This window comes from Pelophylax lessonae (assembly GCF_965119305.1).
Source record: "Pelophylax lessonae genome assembly, chromosome: 4".
NCBI classification, from domain to species: Eukaryota; Metazoa; Chordata; class Amphibia; order Anura; family Ranidae; genus Pelophylax; species Pelophylax lessonae.
Genome location: NC_138771.1, coordinates 93,378,090 through 93,402,174, shown reverse-complemented (window position 1 = coordinate 93,402,174; position 24,085 = coordinate 93,378,090).

The window sequence follows — 24,085 nt, the reverse complement described above, 5'->3', positions numbered from 1 at the left end:
ATTTTGCTGTGTGGGAGGTGATGCAGTGAACAATCTTTTTGCCCTCACTTGAGCCCACTGAGGAGGAGGGAGAAAAAAATATATTTTTATCAGTCTGTTGTGTGCAGCGTTCAGCTATATTTTACTACAGATTGCTGTTCTAATCTGCTATTTAAAAATTACAAATTTAAAGGGGAATTCTTTTTTTTAAGAGCACTTGCCATGCTCTTAACTACATTTTGCTGCCATTTGCAGCACTCTAGCCTTTTCTATTGTTTTTTTAGAGCCATTTTAGTGCCTGAAAGTTCGGGTCCCCATTGACTTCAATGGGGTTCGGTGACCGGGTAAAGTTTGAAAAAAGTCCGGGACACGGACCCAGACTTTTTTTTCAAGTTCGGACAAACCTGCCGAACACGGACATCCAGGTGTCCGCTCAACTCTATTCCTGACACATTGAGGCATGAACACCAATGTAACATCCACATGAATGGCAAGACCCAAGGTTTCCCAGCAGAACATTGCCCAAAGCATCACACTGCCTCTGCCGACTTGTCTTCTCATACCGCATTCTGGTGCAATCTCTTCCCCAGGTAAGTGACGCACACGCACCCGGCCGTCCACACGATGTAAAAGAAAACATGATTCATCGGACCAGACCACCTTCTTCCATTGCTTTGCAGTCCAGTTCTGATGTTCATGTGATCATCGTGGAAGCTTTTGGCTGTGGACACGGGTCACCATGGGCTTCACAGCCCCAAAACACAAGAAACTGCAATGCCCATTTTTTTTGTGCTTTTATCACATCAACTTCATGGACAATATGTTCAATCGCTGCCTAATATATCCCACCAATTTTCAGATGCCATTGTAACAAGATATTTGCCTTACCTGTCAGTGGTCGTAATGTTATGGCTGATAGGTGTATATAAAGTATATATATCGTATTCCTAAAGCTGCATGTACCTTATGGGAAATCCTTCTTTACATATAGAAAGACTAGTAGCTAAAGCTGCAGGAAGACATTGAACTAGAAGGCAATGTACAGGGAAGATATCAGGTAATGGGTAAAGAAGGGCTGTAGCAGTGCTCCTGCTGAGCAGTACGGAGGTCTGACAACATAGTGACCCATCCCCAGCACATCTACCTTAATAGTTTCTTACTTTCCCTTCACCTACGTTAAGGAGTGCCTTAGTAGTAATGTAGTGACCTCAGATAGCTCTTCATAGTTCTGCCAATCAATCTTCAGCAGGGAGGAATGAATACCTAAAAGGCACATTATATGACATCACAGCACTGCAGGCTCTTGTCACTCCTATCTGGTGCTTTCATACTGGTGAGCTAAGAAAGGGAAGAAGCTGGACTCTCAATGACTGGGAAAGGTTGCTGTGCTACACTTGCTTACTTTTTCATATTTTAATTTCTTTTGGCAAAGGTATAGCATACAGACATTATTCTAGAGACAGTTGGACCCTTGGGCTTTTCATCATTTGAGCACCTATCCCTGAAGAATGTTCTACGTGTCCTGATTTTATCTAATATTAGATTTGATTATGATGCATTGGCATCTTCTTGCTCTTTGCTTATACTGTTATTTAGTTGAGGGAAATTAGATAATATGGATCAGACATATTTTTATCAACCTGTCCATCTATGTTACTATGTAAATTAATGAAGAAAAAATACACTTTCTCTAATACCCGTATAAGGGTTTGTTCACACTTGTGACTGAGGGCAGCAAAAGTAGACAGTAGAGACGTGGTTTTACCACCCCCTGACACAGTGACAGAAGGGGGTTGTACAAATGTCGCACCACAATGCTTTGCATTATGCCCATAGCAAAAATGACATCCAATGTTGTATTTGGCAAGAATCACCTCTGCAGAACGTGACCAGTTTAGGTGAATGGAGCCATGCCTCAACTGCCCTGCAACCGTTATGCAATGCATGCTATTGCAGCATGGTGGTAAAGGCTTTTTGGGTTAAAACAGTTGCCTGGCAACCTGCCCTCTAAAAAGTGCTCCACTGCAGATCACTTTTGAGAGGGGTGGCAAGGGCTGATGCAAATGTAAACAATTCTTAAAGAGAAAGTACACTGCTATTTTTTTTCTTTTTTTTTTTACCTGCAAAGTAAAGGCATAATGTGCTAGTATGCCTCACATACTAGCACATTATGTGATACTTACCTGCAAACAAAGCCCTTGTCATACCCGCTGGAGGCCGCATCCATCTTCGCCCTTCCGGGTCCACGGACTTCGGCTGTGCTACTGGCCGCAGCCGTGTGGCATCAGTCCCGCGTATGCACGCGGGAGCCACTGGTCACGGCACAGGGCTCAGCAATTCATTCAGAGCGCATGCGCTGATGGCGTCATCGGCACAGTATACAGTATATTTACAGTATATTTCTCCTAAAAAGTGCAAGTTCAGGAGATATTTACAGTACCTATAGGTAAACCTTATTATAGGCTTATCTATTGGTACAAACAGTTGAGGAATGTTTACAACCATTTTAAGGGTAGTGTCTGTAACTGGAACTTAAAAAAAGGTCAATGATATAGTCCCCAAAACATACCTACCTCTCTTACAGGTTTTCCATTATCTCATGGCTTACATTTACATCTGCAGGCCATACTTGACTTTTGTAATATTAGTCAGATGCTGGAATTTCAATGCTTGGTAAATAATAGCTTTTTAATGTAGCGAGATTTTATCATTGTGTATGTTATTGATTAAAAGAAAATGACCATAAAAAATGACCAAAGCACATCCCTCTGTAGTGTGTACTAGCCGGAATCCAAAGCACCAGGTCTGTCTCCTCTCTGATTTCTTTGCTATCTGCATAGATCACTGATATAACTCTAAGCAGACACAACAGCCTCCCAGAAGATGACCTATCCTCCTCCAGCATACCGCAGGTGTCTCATAGCTTTAGCTCTGTATGCCTTTTCTATAAGGCCCCTTTCACACAGGCGGACTGTTCAGATCCGCCTGTCCCTTTTTTTTGGGGGATCTGAACGGATGCCCCATGCATCTCTATGGGGCATCGGATGTCAGCGGAGACATGTCCGCTGACATCCGATCCGCCAAATCAGCGGATCGGATTAGATGAGAACAGACAGACGGTCCGTTCTCATCCGATTCCCCCATAGAGATGCATGGGGACCTGACAGCTCTGTCTCTGCACACAGTGCGGAGACACAGCTGTCATCCTCCTGCTTAGCAGGGGATCGGCGGATAGATCTTCCGCTGAGATAAACGGAGTTCGCCAATGGACTCCCTAGTGTGAAAGGGGCCTAAGGCCTAAGGCCCCTTTCACACATATGGTACATTCAGTTCATCAGTTCAGTCATGTCAAAATGTATCAGTTTTTCATCTGTTTTTTTTACATTCTTTTTGTCCATTTACATCCGTTTTTCGTCCGACCCATTTTTTGGAGGAATGAAAAATAGGGCATTCATCCGTTCCAAAAAATGGACATTGACGGAAGCGGATGAAAACGGACGTTAACGGATGATCATCCGTTGTCATCCGTTTTTACATAGAGATGCATTGATGTCTGTTTTTCATCCATCAACGGACCGTATGTGTGAAAGGGGCCTAAGCCTGATAGATTGGGTGTGTTCCTTCTCTCCACTCAGCTATCAGCATACTCTACAGCTCTATGTTCTAGCTTTGCAATGCGTGTGATGTCAGATCCCCTCAGATAGCTTTCTAGAGCTGAGAGATTCTGTGTAAAATGTGTGTTTTAGAAGGCGTTAAAAAAAGACAGACTGCAGATAAAAATGTACAACTTATGTAGGAGGTTTTATTTAATCTCTGTGTATCACCTGCGGCCAGTCACTTTACTAAGTATATATATATAAGGGTTTGCAACCACTTTAAGATGAGTATACCTGTATTAGTGCGCTTGCAACAACAAAGAGTACACTCTGTGATACTTTTTTTTTGTACAGTTACATTTTCAGGGAAAACTTTACTAGTGTATCCCTTTCTTCTCAGTCCAGAAAGTATAGAAACACAAAGCTTTCACTAAATGTTAAAGAGAACAATCTCTGAAGAAAAAAAAAACACAACACATACACACACAGTAATATAGCTGGCCCTACACTATTTTAAAATTGAAAGGATTTTTTGAAAAAGTTATTCAGACGAAACATGTCAGGAAAAGATGTCAGCTGGATCCGGAGTTGCCTGTGACGCCATCTTACTTACTGGTTACTGGAATGAAATACAGCCTGCCAATACGAGCATTTTCAACATATTAAATGTGGTTTTAGTGGGATTTTCTGCCCTATCAGTCTCCTTTCTCATTCTATATCCTTCCTGCAAACTACTTATGGGGATTTTAAGGATTCATATTCCAGTGGAAAAGGTAGATGCAGAGCAGCTTGATGCAAGTGAAATCACCCAACCCTGTGTCATAAGGGTTGCTGGGGGTAAGGTGTTTTGGCATATGGGGGATTGAGCATTGTGGAGGGTCACATGTTTAGCCTCTTTATGAGAACAAGAAAGTGTTAGCATAAAACAGTATATTAAATTTGAATAACAGTGGAGTTTTGAATACATGACGCTATTGAATGTTCCTTTTTACATGAGAGTGAACAGGATTTGAATTCAAGGGGTGGTTCATGGGAGGAAGAGGAAATTTGGAGTGATCAATATGATGATTTTTTCTGTTTGGTGAGGATTTAGACACAAGGGGAATCACAAAGGGGGGCGTGGCCTGACCGTGATGGTGTGAGGACGCATCTCGTGTGAGCTCCTGCTTCCCTGAGCCTGCCGCTTGACCTGTAGCGACCACCGATAACATACTTACCCGCTGGCGATGCCACCGAAGAGACGACCGTCTTCCCAACCTCCCGGAGGGCTCTCCGCACGCTCCACCGACCTCCGCGATCTCTTTTCTGTGACCCCTCGGAGCCGCCGCGAGGCGGCCAAGATGGCGGCGCCCCGATCCTCTCCGGCCTCCACGCTGCTCCCGGGACCATCTTCCTCCTCAGGAATACAACTATCTAAGGTACAGGAGCGCAGCCCCAACCCCTTCTTGCCCTATACAGCGGCATCTCCTCACTCCACTGACTCTGGGGACACGGAGGAGGACTGGGACTGGAAGGCCCACATTAAGGCCTTGCCGACCAGGACGGAGATTGTCCACCTGATTACCACCACAGTGGAGCAATCGGTCACTCAGGCCTTGGAGGGGCTGAGGGCGGACACTGAGGCTCTGGGACACAGGGTGGCTACCCTAGAATCCGGCCAGGATGATATACTGCATTCCCTGTCCTGCTTTCAGGAGTCTACCTGCACGCATGACACTGTCCTTAACACACTTATGGATCAGCTTGATGATTATGAGAACAGGGATAGGCGCCAGAACATTCGCATTAGGGGACTCCCTGAAGCCACCAGAGCGCCTGACCTGGTCCCCTCTGTCCAGGGTATTTTTCGCCAGATTTTGGGAAACAGAGCCCCTGATGTCATAGACATTGACAGAGCGCACAGGGCCTTGCTTCCCCCACCAAAGGAGGGAGAGCCGCCCCGGGATGTCATATGTAAACTTCATAAGTATGCTGTGAAAGAGGACATAATGAAGGCTGCACGGTCTATGGCTGTGATTGACTTTGATGGCGCACAACTTTCTCTGTTCCCCGACCTGTCTAGGCGGACACTCATGCAACGGCGCTCCCTGCGCCCCCTACTGGATGCCTTACGCTCTCATCAGGTGGTGTATCGCTGGGGCTTCCCCTTCCATCTTACTGCCTCCAGGAATGGCAAGTCGGCTGTTCTCCGCACTAAGGATGACCTGCAACGCTTCTGTGCTGCCCTGGATGTCCCCTTGACAGACTTCCCTGATTGGAGACTGCAGAGTACTCTCCCCTTGCCGCAACGCCCTGAGCGATGGCAACAGGTCACCCCGCATGGAGGGAAAAGTCACAGAGGCTCGAGACGGGGCTCCGCCCGGGCCTCCCAGCAAGAATGAACGCTGCTCACTTTCATTAGAAGCTTGCCGGACGGCGGGCTCTTCTACCTTCTGCTGCTTTGGGGGGCCCGGCTGGGTCCCTCTATCGTTATGGTGGTATTTGCACTACGTTGTTAACTATGTTAGCCTTATATGTTGATGGTTTCAGGGTGGGACTCTCCCCCCTATGGACTGGGGCTGACCCAGGGTCCTCTGGGGCCATGGGTCTCCCCCAGCCCGGCTGCAGGTCATGTTTACTTCATTGTTATTGTTATATGGCTCGGAGATGCATTGCTCCTCTCACTAGTGGTTCAGTCACTACCCCACAGTAGATGGCCCTGTGGGTCTGGGTAACCCAGAGCCCTCAAGGGTTTTTTCTCCCCCTTTTTTTTGGGTATGGTTGGTTGGAGCGGCCCCCTCTTTTTTGAGGCTAAGGGGGCGTGCCCCTGTGGGATAGCTCACCATGCTGGGGACGATTCTTGTCTCCTGCTCTTTCTTTTTTATTCCTTGTTTCTGCTGTCCCATTCTTTCTATCTGTCTCCCCCCCTGCTTTCCCCTTTCCCCCTTTCCACATTCCCTTCTCTCTCTCTTTTTTCCTGGGTGGTCTGGAGGGGGGGCGTGGAGCCCACGATGGAGGTGTGGGGCAATGCGTCTTGGAGTTCTTCTTGCTTCCCTTACTGATCGGGGCGAGGCTTTTGAATGCATATTATTTGCCTGTTCTCATTGACTGCCCATTGATGTCTCATGGCTGATACACTACGTGTAACCTCGTACAATGTACGGGGGCTTTGCTCACCCAATAAGAGGGGTAGGATGTGGCAGGAACTGCGTCACTTGCGCCCTGATATACTTTATTTACAGGAGACGCACTTCACTGCCTCCTCCACTCCCCGCTTACCTACCCAGATGTTTTCCCAATGGTATCATAGTGTATCCCCAATTGCCAAAGCCAGGGGGGTTGCCATAGCAATCCATAAAAAGTGTCCCTTCGTACTCATAGACTCCCTTATGGATCCTGAGGGACGTTTCCTTTTTCTGAAGGGTGCGATTCATGGCCACACGTACACCCTCGCTAATGTGTATGCACCTAACGCTAGAACAGTGTCCTTCTTATCCTCAGCCCTTACCAAACTCAAGGGGTTTCGGGAGGGCATTGTTGTTTTTGGAGGGGATTTTAACGTGGTCCTTGATTCCTCCCTGGACTCCTCCTCAGGGTGCTCCCCTCTCTCTTTTCGAGCTCAGAAGCACCTTCGGAGGCAATTCAGGCCTCTGCATTTGGTAGACTGCTGGCGGACCCTCAATCCTGGGGTTAGGGACTACAGCTACTATTCCAAGGTTCACGACATGTACTCCAGATTGGACTTACTCATGGTGGACCAGTACCACCTGGACTCTGTCCGTGCCGCTTCGATCGGGTCCATTACTCTCTCTGATCACTCCCCAGTCTCCCTGACGTTCGCGCCCCCCCGGTGCTCACCGTGTGACCCGGACGTGGCGCCTGAATGAAAACCTCCTGGATGACCCCTCCATTTTGGGTCAGGTTACTGAAGAGGTGCGCTCCTACTTTGAGCTTAACTCTTCGCCTGATGTCTCCCCGTCCGCTGTCTGGGAGGGCCATAAGGCTGTGATCAGGGGGGTCCTCATTTCGCACGGTGCCCGATTGAAGCGGCAACGACAGCAGGAGGTTTCCGATTTGCTGGATCGGATCCACGAATTGGAAACTAAACATAAGCGGGACAAGGCCCCGAAGGATGCTCGCTCCCTAGAGGAGCTCAGGAACAACTTGTCATCCTGTCTGGACTGACAGGCCAGAGACAAGCTGCGCTTTTGGGCACACCGTTTTTATGAGCATGGCAACAAATGTTACATAGTTACATAGTTACATAGTTGGTGAGGTTGAATAAAGACAAAAGTCCATCCAGTTCAACCTGTGTAGATGTGTGTGGCTATAATCATCTTGCATACCCCTGAATGTTCTGATCCTTGAGATGTACGTCTAAGAGTCTTTTGAAAGCCGCCATACTACCCGCAGAAACCACCGCATGTGGTAGAGAATTCCACAATCTTGTAGCCCTAACAGTAAAGAACCCCCCACGTTGCCTGAGGTTAAAACGCTTCTCCTCTAATCGCATTGTATGCCCCCGAGTTCTCATGCAATCCCTTCGACTGAACAGCTTTTTTTCTAAGCCTAGATCCCCATTTAGATATTTAAAAATTGCTATCATGTCCCCCCTCAGGCGTCTCTTCTCCAGGGAGAATAAATCAAGCGATTGCAGATGCTCCTCATAATCAAGGTCCTCCAATCCCCTAATTAGTTTAGTTGCCCTTCTCTGGACTCTCTCCAGCTCCAACACATCCCTTCTGAGGACTGGTGACCAGAACTGGACCGAATACTCCAGATGAGGTCGGACCAGAGTTTTATAAAGTGGAAGGATTATAGTTTTATCTCTGGAATACATCCCTTTCTTTATGCATGCTAATATTCTGCTAGCCTTGGCAGCTGCCGCTTGACATTGCATGCTGTTGCCTAGTCTATCATCAACCAAGACTCCCAGATCCTTCTCCATTTTTGATTCTCCCAAGGGTTCCCCTCCTAACGTGTATTGTGCTTTTATGTTTCTAGTCCCCAAGTGTAAAACCTTACATTTCTCCACGTTAAACCTCATTTGCCATGTCTTTGCCCACTCCGTTATTTTGTCCAGGTCATTCTGTAGGATATCTGCTTCATGCTGTGCTGTTATTGTCCTGCCTAATTTTGTGTCATCTGCAAAAACTGATATTGAACTGATATGTGGCCGCCTGCTGGCCCGTATGCTACATAAACGGTCGAAAGCCCACCATGTCCACGCCTTGGAGACTCCAGAGGGAAAAGTTGTTAGTTCCCCTCGCATAGCCACTTGCTTCCAGCGATTTTATGAGTCCTTGTACCATCTCCCATGGGCTGGGGGGGTCGGTTGTCCGACATCCATGACTACATGGCTGACTCTGGACTCCCTAGGCTCCCTGACGGGGTCCTGGAGGAGCTGGAGGCTCCCATTACCGAGATGGAGGTGAGCAGGGTGGTATCTGGTTTGCCTGCAGGCAAGAGCCCGGGCCTGGATGGCTTCACTAACCACTATTACAAGTCCCTGCTCCCTGTTCTTGGCACCCATATGTGCACTTATTTCAACGCGGTGTCGGATGAACAGCCCCTCCCACCTGAGGCGCTGTTGGCCCACATTGTGGTACTTCCGAAACTGGGTAAGGATCCCCACCACTGTGCCAGCTACAGGCCCATCTCTCTCCTCAACGCCAACACCAAGATTTTGGCCAAGATTATGGCACTTCGCCTCCAAGACCATATTGCGTCCTTGATCCACCCTGACCAGGCGGGATTCATGCCCCTCCGAGAAGCCCGGGACAACACTGTCAGGGCTCTCCATGTGCTCCACTGGGCACAGAATGGACCGGACAGACTTCCCTGCCTGGCTCTGTCCCTGGATGCGGAAAAAGCCTTCGACAGGGTGGCCTGGCCATACCTGTCGGAGGTTCTTCGATCTCTGGGGCTCGGGTCCCGTATGTTGGGGTGGATCTTGGCCCTGTATCACGGCCCGAGTGCCAGGGTCAGGGTGAACGGGCTGTTGTCGGATTCCTTTCCTATTTACAATGGCACCCGGCAGGGGTGCCCCCTGTCACCCCTCCTTTTTGCCCTTGCCCTGGAACCCTTTTTGAGGAGAGTGAGGGCATTATCTGACATTGCTGGCGTTACGGTGGGTTCTACGGAACATAAGGTGTCGGCATATGCGGATGACCTGCTGTTCTATCTTACACGACCCCAGCTCTCCCTCCCAGTACTGGTACGTGAACTGGACCTGTTTGGGCGGCTTTCCAATTTCAAGATCAATTACGATAAATCAGAATTGCTCCCTATTCATGTGCCCCCCGACCTGGCTTCGACTCTACAGCGATCTTTTGGCTTTAGATGGCGGGAAGACTACCTCCCTTACCTCGGCGTGAACATCTCCCCTGACTTGAAAACTCTATATGACAGGAACTTCGGCGACTTGTTGGCGCGTATCCATCTTGACCTGGAATCGTGGGCGTCCCACTCGGTAACGTGGTTTGGCCGTATTAACGTGCTTAAAATGACCATCCTCCCCTGCCTGATTTATTTGTTTAACACGGTTCCCATGCATTTACCTGTATCCTTTTTTAAACGTCTGCGACGGGCTTTTCTAAAATTCGTCTGGAGGGAAAAGAGCCCACACTTGGCCTATGCTGTCCTCAGGAGGACGAAAGCCGACGGTGGCGTCGGCCTTCCGGATGTCACACTATACTACAAGGCTATGGCATTAGTTCGTATGCTGAACTGGGCGCATGATGGTCTATCTAAGCCTTGGGTTCCCTTGGAGAAAACGCTGGCGGGACGGAATCTTGCGGGTGCCCCGTGGATTCCGCCAGGTGATCGTGGACTGTCGGCCTGGACGTCACCCCTGACTATAGCCACACTTCGTATCTGGGATGGCCTTAACACGTCTGGCGCCATGTCTTCCGGCATGTCCCCTTTGGCTCCCCTGGGTGGATTTCCCTGGTTCCCCCCGGGAGAGGATGTACGCTTTTTTCGCTCTTGGAACGCTGATGGCAAACTGTACTGTGGGAAATTTGCTCCTGCAGGCACTTTGCTACCCCTAGCGACTCTTCGCGACCGCTTCGGCGATTTTCCGATGTCCGACTGGCGATATAGGCAACTGACTGATTTTTTCGTCACACTCCCGACTGCTCCACGACCGATTACTGGCCTCTCGGCCTTTGAGAAGTGGTTTGTTGACCCTCCGGAATCCCGCCATCTACTGTCGCACATGTACAAATTGTTGTTGAGTGGGGTTTCCTCCTTGCCCCCCTATTTCATGAAGGAATGGGAGAGAGAGCTGGGGGTAGAATTTGCTCCCCCACAACTCTCTCGCATTCTGCGTTTGACCCATGTCTCCTCCATTAGCACCAGGATACAGGAGTCGGCCTATAAATTTGTAGCCCGATGGTACAGGACCCCTGCCAAATTGGCCCAGATTTTTCCGGGCTCGGACCCCCATTGTTGGAGGGGCTGCGGCCAGGTGGGCACTTTCCTCCACATTTGGTGGGAGTGCCCCCTACTGCAGCCCTTCTGAGACGCTGTACATCTTTGGGTATCCAAGCTGTCGCTTACCCCTCCTTCCCGCACTCCCCTTCAATACCTGTTCCATGATACACGCTCCTCAATCAAACGCTACAAACGTAGTATAGTTCCTTTCCTGCTGAACACCGCCAAGTGCCTCATACCGAGGCATTGGCGGAGTACCACCTGCCCCACGCTTTCTGAGTGGAAGCGTGAGGTCAACCTGGTGATGGAGGCGGAACGGCGAGTTCTCACATCACAGGGCAGGGAGGAACGCTTTAAGGACAACTGGATGGGGTGGATGTATTACTCTGACGAGATCTCAGATGTGCACACACCTATTATTAGCGGCTGAGCTCTAGGGCTCCGGTCTGGCCTTCTCCTGCCGGGGGCCCGCGCCCCCAGTCCAGACCTCCCTTTCCCTACCTGCTTTACCCTCCCTGTTTGTCTCTTCCCCTTTACTGTCTCTTCCCTTCTTTTTCTACCTCCTGCCTTTCTTTCTCTCTCAACGTCTCTTCCCTGAGGCCAGTGGCTGATTCTGCTGAAGTATATGCTGTAACGTGGATACTAATGTGCACTGATGTTAGCACTATGTGTGGTGTCTGTCGGGCTCTCCGGGCTCCTTTGCGGACTTCCCCCTTTTTTTGGGCGGCACTGACAGACGCGGCGCATCCTGGGGGTCATTGGATGTACTTACTGTTTGGCCGATATTGGCACACGCCTTCACAATGCCTGATTGACTGACCCCCATGGACACTCCTGTTTCACTAATGATGTCCGGACTGAACATAATGCCGATTGTGCCTTCTCTGCGTTTCTTGTTCTAAATGCACTTCTGTACTACTTTGTTATTCTATGTTTTTTGTATGTGAATTTGAACTTGATAAATAAAGATTATTTAAAAAAAAAAACAAGGGGAATCACAAATTCACTGATCACTGATGGTCACACATTCGTGATGGTATGCATACATGTGAGCACATGAGTGGAAAGTGTATTGCAGTTTGGAACATACTGCACTATATGAGATATTTCTTTCTTGGGGATACACTGGAGAGATTGTGAGGAGGTTTAACCACTTCCCGTCCGTCATATAGCAAAATGATGGTCGCAAAGTGGTTGCACTATCCTAACTGGGCGTCATATGATGTCCAACAGGATAGGCTGCTCTGCCCACCCCCAGGGGGGCAGGCAGAGCGGCGATCGGTGGTGCGGTGTGTCACTCTGACACACCGCATCTCCGATCCTGGTAAAGAGCCAATGATGTAGGCTCTTTACTGTGTGACCAGCCGTGTCCAATCACAGCTGGTCACATAGTAAATAGGAAGTGCCTCTGATCGGCTTTCTTCAGTTCGCACCTGACAGGCGCGAGTAGAGGAGAGCCGATCGGCGGCTCTCCTAACGGGGGGGGGGGGGGGGTCTGTGCTAAAAGCTGAAAATTGACCTGGACAGGAAGGGGGTGAAAGTTCCCTGTATTGAAGTGGTTAAGGAAGACACAGAGACGTTGGATTGAACAAAAAAAAAAGCTTTATTAGACCCATTGATTGGTGTATGGGTCGGAAAATCTGGTGAGAATCTTTGAGATTGAATCCACTGGATATACTTACCTGTTGATTGATTGAAGAAACAGCTGCATATATTTAAGCACTGGACTTTTTGAATTTACATATTAAAATTCACCAGGGGGCGTTATTGTGCAGTCTAGTAGCTGATTGGGGGCACTTGAGCATTGATGCATTACTATTGTTTACATTAACCTGTACTGTATACCTAAACACAAAATGATCGTGGTGTCCTGGAGTATATTAGCTTCTCATTACCAAAAGTTATTTTGCTGTGTCGGAATGGCATTTATTTTTCCTGAAACATGCTCCTGCTGGAATGACAACATCGCAAAGATATAACTTTAACCACTTAAGCCCCGGAAGATTTTACCCACTTCCTGACCAGGGCCTATTTTGCGAATTCGGCACTGTGTGATTTTAACGGACAATTGCGTGGACCTGCGACGCTGTACCCAAATGAAATTGACGTCCTTTTTTTCCCACAAACAGAACTTTCTTTTGGTGGTATTTGATCACCTGTGCGATTTTTTGATCATGCGCTATAAACAAAAAAAGAGCGACAATTTTGCAAAAATAATAATATTTTTCAAATTTTTTATATGAAATTCCCCCCAAAAAATGTAAAAATCTGATTTTTTTAACATTTTAGGCCAATTTGTTTTCTGTTACATATGTTTGGTAAAAAAAATCGCAATAAGCGTATTTTGATTGGTTTGCGCAAAAGTTATTGCGTTTACTAACTAAGGGAAAGATTTTTGTCATTTTTATTTATTTTTTTTAACGAGTAATGGCGGCGATCTGCGATTTTTTTTGCGGGACTGCGACATTGCGGCGGACAGATCGGACCCTTGACTGACATTTTTGACACTTTTGGGGGTACCAGTGACATTACTACAGTAATCAGTGCTATACATATGCACTGTTACTGTAAAGATTACACTGGCAGGGAAGGGGTTAACTTTATTAGAGATGCAGTGACTATGTGTGTCCCTAGGGGCGTGCTTCTTACTGTGCAGGAATGTGGCTTTTCATGTAACAGCAGAGCTCTACGGTCCTACATAGCAGGACTGTATGATCTCTGCTGTTACACAGGGGAGAATGACAGGCGGCTGTGTTTACACTAGCCGCCTGCCTTTCTCCCAGTGTAACCGACGATCGCGAGTGAGCGGCGGACATCGGGTCCGCCGCTCACATGCGCGCGGGGGGGGTCCGTAAACGAGTGGGAGCGCGCCTCCAGCGGCGCACGTTTGCTCCCTAGAGCCTCACAGGCTAGTGACATACCCCTACGTCACTTTGCCTGTGAGGGGCTGACTGCCACCGTATATAGTCGTGCGGCAGTCGGCAAGTGGTTAATATAGCCTGTGACTATTACTTTGGACTATTTCTTGTTTGCATCCCTGAAACATATGGATAGCAGAAGGCATTATAGATGTAAATGTCTGTACTGTTCCTGTAGCTTTATCGGCATTATACAAGTGTTTAAGACTAAACAAACTGCCTAAATTATAATTATTTTAGGCAACGTACTGCTCAACACATTTCCCATTGGAGACAGAGCAGATGTACATCTGTATCTGAGATGGGTGCTATTGCTGAATCAACGCCTGTACTTAACCACTTGCCGACTGCCTAACGCCGATCTACGTCGGCAGTCACCCCCTCACAGGCAAAGTGACGTAGGGCTACGTCACTAGCTTGTGAGGGTCTAGGGAGCGAGCGCGCGCCCCCGGAGGCGCGCTCCCTCTCCCGCGTGGTCACGGACCCCCCCGCGCGTGTGACCAGCGGACCCGATGTCCGCCGGTCACTCAGCGATCGGCGGGGGAGAGGGAGAATGTCAGGCAGCTTGTGTAAACAAGCTGCCTGTCATTCTCCTCGCTGTAAAGACACTGATAAAACGGATCTAGTATGTAGATCCGTTGATCAGTGTCCTTACAGCTCAAGCCACAGCCAATCACAGTAGAAAGCACGCCCCTAGGGATACACACAGCCCCTCCCTTCCAAATAAAGTTAACCCCTTCAAAACCAGTGTATTTTTACAGTAACAGTGCATATGTATAGCACTGATTACTGTAGAAATGTCACTGGTAACCCCAAAAGTGTCACAAATGTCAGTCAAGGGTCCGATCTGTCCGCCCCAATGTCGCAGTACCGCAAAAAAAATCGCAGATCGCCGCCATTACGCGTTAAAAAAAAAAACAACAAAAATGACAAAAATCTTTCCCTTTGTTAGTAAACGCGATAACTTTTGCACAAACCAATCAAAATACGCTTTTTGCGATTTTTTTTACCAAACATAGGTAGCATAAAACAAATTGGCCGAAAATTTTAAAAAATTTTGATTTTTACTTTTTTTTTGGGGGGAATTTCGTATAAATAATGTGAAAAATATTGTTATTTTTGCAAAATTGACGCTCTTTTTTTGTTTATAGCGCGTGATAAAAAAATCGCACAGGTGATCAAATACCACCAAAAGAAAGCTCTGTTTGTGGGAAAAAAAGGACGTCAAATTCGTTTAGGTACAGCGTCGCACGACCGCGCAATTGTCCGTTAAATTCACGCAGTGCCGAATCGCAAAATACCCCCTGGTCAGGAAGGGGGTAAAATCTTCCGGGGCTTAAGTGGTTAATATCTTGCTAAATCAAAGTTTTACGGTCCAAAATATTATTTTAACATAGAGTTTTTGGTAGGTTGATGGTATCCAAGTCTAGCATAAAGTAAACTCTGTATGGTTATGTATGACTTGCTGTTTGAAACAATCTTGTTTGAAATACCAACTATGCAAATACTAAACTGAGTTTTGTAATTATGGTGTGATAGCTTAATTTGGTTAGTTGAGGACTTTTGAATATTTTTCAAATATGGTGTAGCCAAGTGCTCGGCTACAGCAATATGGAGAAAGAGAAATTTCCTTTTACTCTTCTCTCCCTCTACTGAGATACTGATGTTATGCTGCACCAGGCCAGCTGGAGGAGAGCTAAAACCAAGCAAGCCTAAAGACTTCTATGCAGAGCGTTAAGAATCCTAGGAGTTGTAGTTGGAGTTGGTAGACATATTATTTTTGTTGAATTTGTATTGAACTGTTCATCCTCTTCGAACAACCAAGTTCTTCCTTTTGGCGCTGGGGGAGTGTCTATATATTTGCCTACCAGCGGGAGACCATAACAGTAGAGATCCGAGCCTGAGACTGGGAGTGAGGACACCTTGTTAAGCACCTACACCACTGCTGCAGGGAGACTGGAACATCCACTTACCCTCTGCTTACCTCTGCTAAACCCCCGAAGGCTTTTGGGGAGGGGCCAAGGGAGTCCCCCCTTTCTACAGCGGGAGGTCACCTCAGGATACCAGGGACTGTAAAAGGGTTATTTGACCACTGCTGATACTGGTAGCAGAAACTGAGCCGATGAGAGGACAGTAAGTGTACCCATTTCATACCGCACTCATACTGCACTCTATAACGCACTTATTCCAAACCTATACCAACCCTATAACACATTATACAAAACCTCTACCAAATCTGATACCACATCTACCTTTGCAGAGAGTACACTTTGCCTACACTGTACCTATATTGGGACTGTTGTTAAGTGCACCAACACTCGTAAAGGGCCCTAGTGACAGCCGTCAAAAGAACATCTCAAAGGTCTGCCCCTCCCATAATAATTATTCTGTAGTATAGTTCCAGCACTTATTCCAGCACAGATTAAACTTTACTACTGCTCACTGCTGCACTCGAGGCTTTGCTGCAGTTTATGCTCACCTGGATGCCAAATGTCATCTTATGCCTAGTCCTTACTGTTAATTACGTTATATGCTAAATTGTGGTATTCATATTGTTAATCCATTTTATGCTTGCCTAGTTACCAACCATATTGGGTAACAATATATTAAGTTTGCCTTTACTATGTGGTTTGGTGCCTGTTTTTGTGGACATAGCACTACTATTGGGTACTATTGGAGTATTACTTTCAGTGATTTCCTGTGATATTTTAAATTTGTACACCCAACCTGGTGTCTCAGAGGGGCTGAGGTATTTGAGCAGGTTGACACAAATAAAAGTGGACCCATTCTACCCAGCAGCTTCTACAGGGGTAGCATTACAATAGTTAGCAAAGTCCTCTTTTTGGCTGGTTACTTCATTTCCTTGACAGACTTTACAGTTGATGTATGATATCTCTAAAAATACCAGACCAACACTGCTTTCTCAGTACACTGGATAACTTTATTGGGCTATATGAAGCCTATTAAGCTTTTTAAATCTGCTGTTTTTTTAGATTATTTTTCTTTTAATTGAAACAAATAAGTAGCTATAGTAAAAATTACATAGGTTTTGAGGAATTAGTTTTTTTTCTAAGTAGAACATAGTAGTCTTGTGCAGCTGTGCAACTTCTGTCAGAATGTGTCTCTTCTAAGGTTTGAAACAGCTTGGGGCTTATTGGTTCTGTAGACTGCATGGAGTAAACAACTTTCTTATCAAAAATTTCTTCTCTTGCTTCAGGCATCTGTGTGCTCACTGTGACAGTTCTCTGTATGAGTTGTAGCTCTCCACATGCTTTTCTTTCCAGAATAGGTCTAGCTTATTTGTAATAAAAATAGTAGGTTAGTTTCCAGGCTTTTAACCATCGCTTGCTGTCTTGTATATCCTCTCAAGGATCAGCTTAGTACCACCATATGATAATAAAACTGTCAAAGTGGGTTCAGTTTTCACAGGGTATGTATCTAATTAATCACTTCAGATGGTGGCACATTAGCCTCTGCACCAGCAACCTGCTTGGATTTGACCACAGCCTTTCTTGTAGTTACATCTATATACCATGCATCATCTTCCTGGTGATTCTGTAAGCTATCATGTGCTTGCTTCAGGGCACAAATAAACTAAGAATCTATGGTCCTCAGCTTTTCATTGTTTATTCTTCTTAGTAACCTCTGAAACACTGTTATAAAATATTTATTTCCCCCATACCTATGACCTGCTATTAAAGTGGTAGTAAAGTGTGATTTTTGACTTGTGCCTACAGGTAAGCTTATAATAAGGCTTACCTGTAGGTACAGTTAACATCACCTAAACAGGCTTCGTACAGGAGGTATTTACATCTGCAGGAGCCAAATAGGCCACTGGGTATGCACAGTGCACTTTGTATTCAGGGCACACTGAGGGTGCTGTCAATACAGAGAGCACTGTTTCGCTATTGTGACTCCCACTCGCATGTGCAGGAGTGACATCATCGCAACCTGGCCATTCAAATGGACAGAAAACTCAAATGGCTTTGCTTGACAGTTAAGTCTGTCATAATATGCTACATAATATACTACAATGTGGGTAAATTAGCACATTATGGACCAAGCATCATGAAAGAAAAATTTGTTTGTATTATTTCAGAGACAATAACCAAACATTTTTTACATTTAGTTGAGAGTAAGTACACAGCTTTACTTAGTTACATAGTTAGTGAGGTTAAAAAAAGACACCAGTCCATCCATCCAGTTCAACCTATGATGTGTGTGTGTGTTTGCTGCTAACCGTACATTGTATACCCCTGTATGTTGTGGTCTTTAAGGTGCCCATCTAATAGTTTTTTGAAACTATCAATGCTCCCTGCTGATACCACTGCTTGTGGAAGAGAATTCCACATCCTTACTGCTCTTACAGTGAAGAACCCCCTGCATATTTTAATGTTAAACCGCCTTTCCTCTAGTCTTAGTGAGTGGCCACGTGTCTTATTGTATTTCCTTTCTCTGAATTGGTTTTTCCATATGCTAGGGTTGCCAGTACAATATTTGTACATTGATATCATATCCCCCCTCAATCGTCTCTTCTCCAGAGAGAATATGTTCAGTGCTTGTAATCTTTCCTCATAGCTGATGTCCTCCATTCCCCTAATTATTTTTGTTGCCCTTCTCTGGACTTTCTCCAGTTCCAGCACATCCTTCCTGAGGACCGGTGCCCAGAACTGGACAGCATACTCCAGATGTGGCCGGACCAGAGTCTTGTAGAGTAGGAGAATAATCTCTTTATTTCTGGAGTGAATCCCCTTTTTTATACATCCCAGTATTCTGTTGGCTTTGCTTGCAGCGGCTTGGCATTGCATGCCACTGCCAAGCCTGTTGTCTACCAGTACCCCCAGGTCCTTTTCCATCCTAGACTCACCCAGAGGTTCCCCCCCTAGTGAGTAGCTTTCTAGGCATTTTGTATTTCAAATATGCACTGACATACCACCATAGACCCAGTCTGTGCATGCAATATAACCACTTACTAATGTGACAGATTTTTCACAGGCAACCTAACTCTAGAATAGGACACAAAAGTAACATCCAGCACATCTTTACTTCAGATAAGTACAGTACAGAGGATGTTCTTTAATTCTTTTGAAGCGTAAGAAGGCAATGGATTTGCTAAGGCCTGTCTCTGCAGTGGAATGTGAAACAGAACTACAAAGCTGAGTGTGGCAGATAGTGTCTAGTTAAAGACTGTACCAACTAGTACCAAACAGGAGAAGGAACATGGGAACACAACAAGAGCACAATAATAAACAGGCTGCTGTAGTTTTGATTACCGGAGCACTAGATCTGGATGCAAACTAGGAGACACAGAGCATTATTCCCTCTATGTGAAATATTAGAAATATTGCAGCTGAAGCCCAGCTGTAGAAACATTATGAGTGGTACCTTTACAGTGCCTGATCATTAGAATAGGCTGTAAGAAGAAGAAATGCAAGATTTATCTGGAGCACTAAAGTAGGGCAGGCCAGCAGAGGTTGCAGAAGCTGGTAATGGTGGAAGGCCAGGAGAGGTTGCAGGAACTTGTATCAGTGGCTGTCCAGCAAACGTGGCATGAACTGGTAATGGTAGCATCAGCAGGCCAGGAGAGGTGGGAGAAACTGGTAATGGTGGCAGACCAAGAGAAGTGGCAGGAACTTGTAACAGTGGTAGGTCAACAGGTCAAAGGAGCTGGTAATGGTGGCAGCAGCATGCCTTGAAAAGGGAGCTGGTAATGTGGCTGGCTAGTAGAGGTGGTAATGGTGTAGCAAGCCAGAAGAGGTGATGGGAGGTGGTAATAGTGGCAGGGCAGCAAAGAGAGCAGGAGCTGTTAATGGTGGCAGGACTGCAGAGGTGGCAGAAGCTGGTAATGGTAGCTTCGACTGGCCAGTGAGCTGGTAAACACTGTCTAGGGATTTGCAGATTCTTCTCTGTAAAAAAAAAAAAAAAAAAACCTCCTGCTATGCTGAATGCCATCTCAGACAGCACACTGACCACAGAACAAGTCAGATTCTCTAGCATGTATTGTTCAAGTTCCAGCCAAAGGTCCAACCTGGTCACCCAAGCTGAGAGTCAATAGGGTCTTTATTTCAAACAGTGTCTGCATCCACCCTGTACCCAAGTAGTTTGCAATCATATGCTTTTTGGCACTTTCTGTGACTGCTGCTGGCAGCTAGGCCTGTTCACTCTGGATGGAAAAACTACTAATGCTGTTCCTCCAGTGCTTTGTCTTTTATACCACACAGTGTGTGCTCTACCAAAAACATCAGAGGGATTGTGTTGTTAATCATCACCTTATAGGCGCCTTACAGTTCTAGTCCCCTCTTCAAATGGTGACAACATTTTGCACACATTCTGAATCAGCAGTCACTGATGCAAAGAAAAGGACCCCAGCTCCTCAAAGTCTGTCCCCATCAATCACATACACTTATTGATGGGCTGCTGCTGTGCTGCTAGTGCCACCTTGCAGTATGGCTAACATTTAGTTCTAGGACGTCGGGGCATTGCATATAGAAAATTTGGCAGGCAGCTTGTGTTGCCACTGTATTTTGGCTAGGAAAACACTCACTGGGTATGACCCCCTAAAGTGGGCACAAAACCAATGACCTCCTAAAGTGGGCACACACTCTTCTGGCCTGCCGCAGGACATTCTGGAAACCAAGGTACCTAACCAGTAACTGTTGCACCACCAGGTTCAGAATATAGGTATGGTATGTGTGTATGTGTGAACATTCATTGGCAGACAAACAGAAGATTGGTGTCCTTGTCAAACATGATCTTACCTGGCACAAGATGGTGTAGGGTCAGCCCCCTCCTGCCCTACCCCTAAAGAGCTGACAGAATTTCTGGCCCAGTGTGGCTTTATTTATACAGGCATATCAGCTGCAAAACAATTTGGCAGGCTGGCAGAATTTTGCCTGTGCATTGTATAGACTTTGGGGGAGTTACCAGATGATGACATTTCAGGAGGAGTGAGTGGAGGTGACTATACTGTCACCATCATCTGTGTGCAGAACACAGGGGTGCAGTGGTATGGGCCATCCCAACTTTTTCCCACCTGCCAGCTATTTTCCCAGTGTGGTTTGCTAAATTATATTTCTCCTCATGCATCTAGAACCCAAATGATTAGCAGATTTACCATGACTGATACACTGCTGGCAGAGATTCAAAGAGCAAAACTGTCACACATATTGCTGAACAGTTGAATTTTAAATTTCTATATGTGTGAACGACTGTGGTGAAAGCCAATATTATTAAATGCTGGAACATATTGGAGGTGTTGCTAAAGAGAAAATCCTAATATGACATCATGCAGATCTATCTGAAATCTAAGCTGCTAATACAGTGAGTCTGTCATCATGTAAGTGAAACAGAAACTGAAGTTGCCACTTAAGAGAAATTATCATTGTAGCATCATATAGATGAAGCATTGAATAACGCATCTGGTAAATACTAGGTCTTATCCTTATCACATCAGGCAGAAGTTTCAGGCTGGGTTTACACTATTGTGAATTGGATGCAGGTTTCTCCGCATCCAATTTGCATGACAGGAGAGTGTATTCGGCTCTCAATGGAGCCGGTTCATACATCTCCGTGGCTGCTGTGAAACCAATTGCACTGTGGACCTGTGTGTCTTTGGTTCTGTTTCAGGTCCGATTTAAGGCAAAAATTCGGGCCTGATTCATCCCTGAAATGGAGAACAGGGACGCACCGGACCCCTGCTGTGAGCCGCACTTAGTGTGAACCAAGCTTGAGTGAAAGAAACTACCAGTAAAAAATACATGTCATCATGGTATAACACAGGTGAATCAAACTGCCAAAAAAGAGAACCCGTCTTTATGACATTATACAGGGGCATCAAGGATTGCCACCAAAAAGTGTGATGACATCAAATGACTGCAGACAGCACTAAAGAGAAACTGACATCATACAATTGAGAGAGCAACAACTTAAAGTGATTGTAAAATCTCATTTTTTCCTATAAAAATAATAAACATGTTATACCCACCTGCTCTGTTGCAGTGGATTTGCACAGAGCAGCCCAGATCCTCCTCTTCTGGGGTCCCTCTTCTGTGATCCTGGCCCCTCCTGTTCAGTGCCCCCACAGGAAGCAGCTTGCTATGGGGGTACCCGTGCCGAGTCACAGCTCCCTGTGTCCATTCAGACATGGAGACCCGCCCCGGCCCAGCCCCCTATCTCTCCTGATTTGGCTAGCTGACTTTGATTGACAGCAGAATCAGTCAATTTAGGAGGGAGAATCTTGGACGGTTGAGACACTCGTGGCGATCGCTCGACAGAGAGGGAACTCAGGTGTTAGGGGGACTGAGGGGGGCTGCTGCACACAGATTGTTTTTTATCTTAATGCACAGAATCCATTAAGAATATTATCCTTATTATTATTATTATTATACAGGATTTATATAGCGCCAACAGTTTGTGCAGCGCTTTACAATATGAGGGAAGACAATACAGTTACAATACAATTCAATACAGGAAGAATTAGAGGGCCCTGTTCGTTAGAGCTTACAATCTAGAAAGGAGGGTCAAGTGAAACAAAAGGCAATAACTGTGGGTGATGAGCTGATGGAGAAAATGGAAGTACAGTTGTTAGGTGTGGGTAGGATAGGCTTCTCTGAAGAGGAGGGTTTTCAGGGATCGTCTAAAAGCTAATAGAGATAGAGAGATAATTGAACAAATTGGGGTATGGACTTCCATAGGATTGGAGAGGCTCTGGAAAAGTCCTGGAGGTGAGTATGGGAGGAGGTGACGAGGGAGCTAGAGAGCGGGAGGTTTTAAGAGGAACGAAGAGAGCGATTAGGTTGGTATTTTGAGACTAGGCTAGTGATGTAGCTGGGATTTTGAGACTAGGCTAGTGATGTAGCTGGGATTTTGAGACTAGGCTAGTGATGTAGCTGGGATTTTGAGACTAGGCTAGTGATGTTGCTACTGATGTAGATAAAAAAACCTTCTAACTTTACAACTCCTTTAAGCCACCAGCAAAGAAACACTCATTTAGGTAAGAAGTGACACAAGCTCCTAATAAAGGGGAAGTGGCAATATGGTATTATGGTATCAATGACTGAATCTACCAGTAAGTAGGACATTATGACATTAGTAAAGAATGATATGTCATTTAGTCATCAATCTTGGACTCCAATATCCAATAAAAAGCCATGTCATTACGACATCATGCAGTTGTACCAGTAACTAAACCTTCTGGAAAGTGGGTCTGTCATTATGGCATTATGTACATGAGACAGTAACTAAAAAACTGTCATTATGGAAAATGCATGTGTGCTAAAGACTCAATCCACCAGTCGAGAGAGCTCATCTTCCCAGACTCAGGTAGGTGAAGCAATGAAATACAAGTAAGTGAGCCTGAAGTAAAGTCTTAAGCATTTCATTTTAACACACGTGCCCTAACTTACTTTTTTTTATACATGTACTTTTGGTTTCCTATTCAACATTTCTACTGTTTAATAGATGGGTGTGCTTTGGCTACTCTATAACTAAAGAACACGAGCTGGACTTCCTCAGATTCAAATTATGAATTGAAGACCTTTTACCTTAAGTAACATCAGTAAATTAGAGTATGCTGATGTGCATATATTATTGGCATGTTCCATTGACATAGTTTCTTTAATACCCATTAAAACAGCCCAATGCCTGCCTTAATTATGTTTAGTGTATCATATGTATAACATAATGCAAAAATGACACGCTGTGCTCAGGAGTCTATTAAATCTATTTGCTATGTGTTCTCTGTAAATGACATTTAGTGTTGCAAATAAAATATCAGTAATTAGGTTATTGATATAATGCAAAGCTCTCATTGCAATCAATTATATAATGGCTTTGAGAAAGCCAAATGACTTTACACGAACAATATTGCTTATAGCAGCACATATGAAACAAAAACATCTCAATGGTTTCTTAATAATCCCCAAGGATACAGTTTAGTCAAGACCATTGTCTTGATAGTTCATAATTAGGTTCAATAATAAAGCTTGTTTTGCTGACCTAGGTCAGAGCACAGTGTCCACTGCATCTGAGCACAGCGACCTTGCTCTCAATGTGTATTGTTAGAAAATCCATTATTATCATCACATACACTTCAGAGAAGTGGCTGTTTTGTGAATTGATGGTGTGATGTTGCCACTTTAGATAAAAGAGCCCATGAATTATTGACTTAATGAGTTA